At 44.4% G+C, this 7,219-nt stretch overlaps 1 long non-coding RNA gene across 1 annotated transcript; it reads left to right on the forward strand.

Moving 5' to 3' along the window:
• The first annotated feature begins 5,713 nt into the window (after positions 1 to 5,713).
• On the forward strand, positions 5,714 to 6,787 carry LOC114899405. Its single transcript, XR_003794570.1, has 3 exons — positions 5,714 to 5,768; positions 5,857 to 6,070; positions 6,621 to 6,787. It is a non-coding gene; the product is annotated as an uncharacterized LOC114899405 (long non-coding RNA).
• The last annotated feature ends 432 nt before the right edge of the window (positions 6,788 to 7,219 follow it).

Here is a 7,219-nt window from a genome sequence, read left to right on the forward strand (position 1 = left end):
CCTTTTAGAGTGGTTAATTGTTTTAAGTGAGCAGTTTTCTTCTGAGGAAATTAGGCACCATTTTAAATTGCACTGAATTATCTTTAAGAAGAATGTGTACAGTAAGTTTTCAAGCATCATAAGGGAGTAGAACAGTGATGTAATGTGTTTGCATTACCTTGGAGGAATCGTTGGGGCCGTGAGACCCAACTCCCTTTATTGTCGACTCTTATTAACCACATTCTTTTAAGAGAAGCACAATACTTGCTTTATTGCATATGTCATGCTTTGAAGGACATAAAAAGAAGATTCTGGAAGTTCTACAACCAAAAGTTTTTTAAAAGCTAGGCTGAAATGAGACTTTAATATGCAATTACCCATTCTCTAAAGTGGATCTACCAGAGCATCAACCAAATGACAACTTTTAGACCTGAAATCTCCTCCTCTCATGGTTTTGTGAAACAAAAGTAATGACTAAGTTAAAGTTTCCATACCATGAATCAAAATAAAAACTACCTTAAAGTTTAAGATGTCAATTTAATTAACCACATTCAAATTTGGTTGTTTTTGTGGGTTTTAAACTGGAAGTGTATAAAAGCAGGTAAATGGTTTGAAAGCTTAATCTTTCCCAGTCTTATTTTGCTTGACCAAACCTACCCATCATTCCTACTGCCACCATCTGACCCTAATTAGACACATACTCTCCACTTTTAACTCTCAAATGGAGCAAGATTGAGTGCAATATAACCTACTGATACATTAATATTCTCTCTCTCCCTCTCTCTCTCCCTCTCCCTCCCTCCCTCCCTCCCTCCCACCCTCTCTCTCTCCCTCTCTCTCTCTCTCTCTCTCTCTCTCAGATACACACAATCACCCATCACTCGCTCAGGTCAGGCCTACTGCTCTTATAACCAAGAGTCAGCCATCTTGAACCTGTATGAACAAGAGAGGGAGAACATAAAGAAATCTACAGGGGGGCCTCCCTGGTGGCACAGTGGTTAAGAATACACCTGCCAATGCAGGGGACACGGGTTTGAGCCCTGGTCTGGGAAGATTCCACATGCCGCAGAGCAACTAAGCCTGTGCATCACAACGACTGAGCCTGCGCTCTAGAGCCCGCAAGCCACAACTACTGAGCCTGCGTGCTACAACTACTGAAGCCCCTGTACCTAGAGCCCGTGCTCCACAACAAGAGAAGCCACCACAATGAGAAGCCCACGCACTGCAACGAAGAGTAGCCCCCGCTTACCACAACTAGAGAAAGCCCACGCACAGCAATGAAGACCCAACACAGCCAAAAACAAAAATAAATAAAATAAATTTATATTTTTTTTAAAAAGAAAGAAATCTACAGGGATTTCCCTGGTGGTCCAGTGGTAAAGAATCCGCCATACAATACAGGGGACATGGGTTTGATCCCTGGCCAGGGAACTAAGATCCCACATGCCATGGGGCAACTAAGCCCACGTGCCACAACTACTGAACTCGCACACCTCAACCAGGAAGCCTGGTTGAGGTTCCATATACATGTGTATTTATTTTTCTCTTTCGGACTTACTTTACTCTGTATGACACTCTAGGTCCATCCACCTCACTACAAATAACTCAATTTCATTTCTCAATTTCATTGCATGCTGCAAACTACAGAGCCCATGTGCTCTGGAATCTGCATGCTACAACTATGGAGCCCGGTGCCCTGGAGCCTGTGCGCCACAACTAGAGAAAGAAAATCGACCGCCACAACTAGCAAGAAGCTTGCATGCCGCAAAGAAAGATCCTGCATGCTGCAACTAAGACCCAACACAGTCAAAAATAAAATAAATAAATAATTTAAATAAATAAATCGCTATTGGATAAAAGATAAATTAAAAAAAAAAGAAATCTACAAAGAGACAACCAAGTTGAATTCATTGAGCATGGTACCAGAAGCTGGGGATACAAAGGTGAGTACAATTAGATCATTGTACTGAAGAGGAAACAGGCTCAAAGAATCACGGGACTGGCCCAAAGACATACGGCCAACAAGCAGAGCTGGAATTCAAACCTGGGTCTGACTGACTCCAAGGTCTGTACTCTTAAATACCATGCAGTAAGCCCTTCACATGACCACCTTCAAAGGACCTACAATCTAGTAAGTAGAAAGAGATTAATGAGTACTGCCATGTTGTTTTGTTCTGAGAAAAGGAGAGGGACATAGGAAAGGAAACTCATCCATCCTGGGCAGGAGAGGAGAACTGTTAAAGCTTCTTGGAAGATGTGTTCCTCTAGCTGAGTTGTGAAAGACCACTGTAGTAAGGCAAGGATTAAGGGAAAGGGCATTCTAGGCAAAGGGAACAACACAGAGAAAAACAAAATAGTAACATAGTCAGGGAACTGCAAATTTCATATTTCTGAATCATCAAGTCAGGAAGAGCACAGAGGAAGATAAAGCTGTTGAGGTAAACAGGAGTCAGATTAGGGGAGGGGAGAAGGGTGTGCCTGGAATGCCAAGTAAGGAGTTGCCAACTGAAGGGCTTAAAATGGGAGATGTGGTAAGACCTGTGGTTGGTGACAGTCACTCTGGTGGTGGTGAACTGGATGCCCTAGAAGGGGAGTGAGATTGGCAGCCAGGAGGCCAGACAGAAGTAAAGCAATAACAACTTTTGTGTGCTCTTTGACTAGGCGGGCTCATCCTTCTACACAAGGACATGGTGGGAAGTGGTCACAGAAATAACAGAGCAGCACAGAGGCCAGTTCAGAAGTATGCCAAATGGGACAAATGATACTACATTCCAAATACACCACAGGTGACCTTGGCTCCTGAGACTTATGACCTTTGGCTTAGCTACAATTTAAGGAAAGATCCTAAGATTATTCTATAGTTTTTCTAGACTGCAGATTGTTCAAAGTTAAGGACTATTATCTTATTCGTCTCTGTAGATCCCACACTATTCATTATACACACAGTGGCTTACACATAATAAGTGCTCTGTAAATGTTTTTTTTTAAATCCTTTCATCCTACAATTGAGTGCTTTCTATACACCATGTTCTAGGGACAAAGGAAACAGATTAGGACCATACTCTCATGGAGCTTATTTTCTAGTCTGGGAAACAGACAATAAGCAAGTAAACAAATATATAATATTTTCAAGAAGTGATACTACTTAACACAGGGATAGAGTAATAAAGGCTCTATTTTATTATAGATAAGGTAATCAGAGAAGGCCTCTCTGATGAAATGAATATTTGAGTAAAGCCCTGAACAAGTTACCTGAAAAAGAGTATTCCAGGCAGAGGGAGTATGCATGGCATGTTTATGAAACAGCAATAAAGCCAGGGTAGCTAGAGTAGAGTGACCATAAGGAAGAGGGTAGGAAGTGAGATTAGAGAGGTAACTGGGGATCAGATGATGGAGGGACTTAGAGGGGAATTATTTTAAGCATAATAGAAGATGAAATTTCACTTCTTTATGGTGCGTCCCATTCTCAAGGAATGCAAATGAAATAGTATTAGTCATAAACAATCCTAGAGGTAAATCTACTGTCCAAAGGCATTGCAAAGCATTCTTTTTTTTTTTTTTTTTCTTTTTGTGGCTGCATTGGGTCTTCATTGCTGTGGGCAGGCTTTCTTTAGTTGCAACGAGCAGGGGCTACTCTTCTTTGCAGTGCACAGGCTTCTCATTGCTGTGGCTTCTCCTGTTGCACAGCATGGGCTCTAGGCGTGCAGGCTCATAGTTGCTGCATGCGAGCTCAGTAGTTGTGGCATGAGAGCCCTGTAGTTGCGGCACACAGGCCCTAGAGCACACGGGCTTCAGTAGTTGCAGCACGTGGGCCCTAGAGCACATGGGCTTCAGTAGTTGCGGAGCATGGGCTCAGTAGTTGTGGCACACGGGCTCTAGGGTGCACAGGCTTCAGTAGCTGTGGAGAGCATTCTTTAAATAAGCTTGGTTATTAGATTATCTATTATTTGGAAATCTATCCACCACCACCCCCTATTGCATTGCCTTCAATAAGACAATTTAGAATAGACTAGGGGAATAAAAAACGATTTCTAAATTTACGGTTCAAAAATATCTTTTGAAAGGTAATATTTCTGTTCTAGCCCAGCCAATCCATTAAGGCATGCTTTAAAAAAAATGCTAAGGGTTTTCTTCCCCAGTCATGCAGGGTTCTACTTCTTATCACAAATCAATGGGTCCCTCCTGTCTCCATGAGATTAACTCTTCAAACCTCAGATTCCTCCCATTGCTCAATAGGCAGCAGAATTAAGTCAATTTGGGTTGCATGACATTCCATGATTCTGGAGCATTCGGTATAAAAGATCTGCAAGTGATTCTAGTCCAAGCAGTGTGTATAAATGCTAAGAGATCACCCTGGAATGAGATGACGATTAATAGACATTTCTCACACAAGGATGAAGGCTAAGCATGGAGCAGTCTGTGTTACTAAATCCCCTATGAGCATGGCTTTCCCTGCAACACCTTCTGGTGTCAAAGTGACAAAACAGGAAGATACAAAAGAAATGGCTTGGGTCAGAACAAGGGGAGAGGGAGCTTGGGAGTGGAAAGAAGAACATGGAACAGAGGGAGATATGAAGAGGCAAAGTACTTTGGAATGAGCTGAGGGAAGGATGAGAATGAGCAGAGGAACACACAGGAAGGTAGGACAGAGATTGATGCCATCCTGCACTGTTGCTTACCTGCATGTCTGTGTCCTCCTGGACTGGACCCCCAGTATCTAGGTGGTTTCCGGCTAGTGCATCCCCAGCATGGAGCCCCCAGAGCCCTGCTCACAGCCAGCACTAAACTGTTTGTGGAGGTACAAGAAGAAAAGGATTGCTCTCTTCCCCCACTTGCACCATATATTTTTCTGACTTCTATAAAACCTAGTTCTGCGAATTCTTTTTTTTCTACCCAGTTTCTTTCATTTCCCCCTCTCTGTCGTATAAGTCAGCTCAGGTGTGCACCCTCTGTTCTATAACCAAAATGTGAGGCCAGAGACAAACTGACAGGACCAAAGAGGGACCATCTACGACCAAGGTTGCCCAACAGACTTAAGAAGAGAGACTACACAGAGGTAGAATCAGAAAAGAGGCAATTGCAATATCAAGAGAAACAAAAAAGAAGTGAGCTGCAAGGCTGCTGAAGTGGAAAACTCAGATCTTCTGTGCCTACAAACATTTGCTGTGACAGCCTTTTCTTGGGGCCGTTGGCATGCCTCATGGGCTAAGGGCAGTGTTAAGATGGGCTCTGTCTAGGACAGAGACAAGAAAAGGTACTCACGGGAGAAAGAAGGATGAAGGAGGATTCCAGGGCCTGGGTGTGAGGAAGATAGCCGAGACAAGGAACTTAAGACCAGTCGGAGCCAGCTTGGAATTGTAAAAGGGATCTGCATGTGACGGGAGCTTATAAAGGGGGAAGCCCCAAGTATGGAACAAATTGAAGGCCCCTGAAGGCAGACAGAAAGAGCAAGGTCACGCAAAAGAAATAGCAGAACAAAGCCACCCACGCAGCTACTCCACACCCGATTCCCCTGTGCAAGCAGCTTCCCTGCACCCACTGGACTCCAAGATTTCTCTCTAGAAGGCTGGACCCTGGTGCCCGGAACTACAACACCCATAGTGCCCCACGCGCAGGCCGAGTGACTCACCCTCTTCTGATCCCCACTAGCCAATGGGCTTCGCCAATTTCCTCTGCCCCCGGAAAAGCCGCGAGAGAAGAGGGTGCTTCCGGTCCCGTGTTCTCTTTGGCCCTCGGGGAATCCAAAGGTGCAGTGTTTACGGCCAGACCGTAAGGCAGCGGTCCTAAGTGTAAGGAAGGGGTCGTCCATGGCATGGGTTCTGCTAACCGAACGTGGGCTGCTTAGGCTGACGGATAGCGCCAACCCTCTCCTTTTAGGTTCCTTCCCCACCTCTTCCGGGGCTGGCCTAGGACCTGCAGCACAACCGCACTGTCCCACCGATTCCGGGGCTGGCCTCGTACCGGTAGCGCGTACTCACTTCTTTACCTTCGCCGCGGCGGGCCTCGGACTTGCAGCACGTGCACACCTAGAGGAAGACCCGACAGTCAATCTGGTTGTTTCCGTTGCTGTGCTCAGGGCATTGTAGTTTGGGTAATGCTGTCCTTTTTTTCATTTTCTTTCTCTTGTTTAACATCGGGAAGCAGCAATGAAGTGTTACTAAAAGATCCCTAAAAAAAAAAAAAAAAAAAAAAAAATCCCTAAAGCTGGAGTTGAAATTTGCGCTTTGTAACAAATCAGCTGTGGGGTATTGGGCAAGTCAGTTAATCTTCCGTTACGACCTACTGGTCTGTGAAACCTGGGTGACATTTGAGACTCAGCCTGTCTCTTCGCGCTGCTGGGAGGGCTGTTTGCAAACTGCTGGTGCCCACAGCCCTCCAGGTCCCTGTAGGAGAGCAAAGCTGCCTCCTAAGCGTAGTGCCCCAGAGAACCAAATGATCCAGCTGAGCATTGGTCCAGCATCGTCGAATGAAGTGAAAGAAAGGAACTGGAAATGGGACAGCATTTGGGGGGTCAGCTGGAAGGAGAAGTGGGGAAAGAGAAGTTTTGTTGGGTTTTCCCCTCTACCAGCAATTCCTGATAATTCTCTACCTGAATATCAACCCATCTGACCCCTTTTCTCCATCCCTACTGTCATTCACAGATCAAGATCAAGATCATCTCTTGCTTAAATGATTTCTCCATCTCCAGTTCCCACCCCACCACTTGTTGGATTATTCTAAAGTGCAAATGTGATCATTAAAATGTGTCATGACTTCCCTGTGCCCCTAAAATAAAGTACCAACACCTTAACAAGGGTTTCATTGCCTGGCCTCTTCCTCCTCCTCCAGCCTTCTCTCACTCTATGTTCCAATCACTTTCAAATACTACGTTCTTCTTTTTTTTTTTTTAATCTTTAAAATGTTTTTCTTTTATTGTGATGAAATATACATAACATAAAATTTACGATTTTAAACATTTTTAAGTGTACACTTCAGTGGCATTAATTACATGTACATTGTTGTGCAACCGTCACCACAGTCTGTCTCCAGAACTTTTTCATCTTTCCAAACTGAAACTGTGAACTCTTTGAACAATAACTCCCCATCCCTCCATTGCTTCAGCCCCTGGCAACCACCATTCTACTTTCGGTCTCTATTAACTTGACTACTCTAGGTACCTCGTGTAAGTGGAATCACACAGTAGTTGTCCTTTTGCGACTGGCTTATTTCAGTTAGCATAATATCCTCAAGGTTGTGCTTT

The sequence above is a fragment of the Monodon monoceros genome, unplaced genomic scaffold (genome assembly GCF_005190385.1).
Source record: "Monodon monoceros isolate NGI ecotype Baffin Bay Population unplaced genomic scaffold, NGI_Narwhal_1 Super_Scaffold_18, whole genome shotgun sequence".
Classification (NCBI taxonomy): domain Eukaryota; kingdom Metazoa; phylum Chordata; class Mammalia; order Artiodactyla; family Monodontidae; genus Monodon; species Monodon monoceros.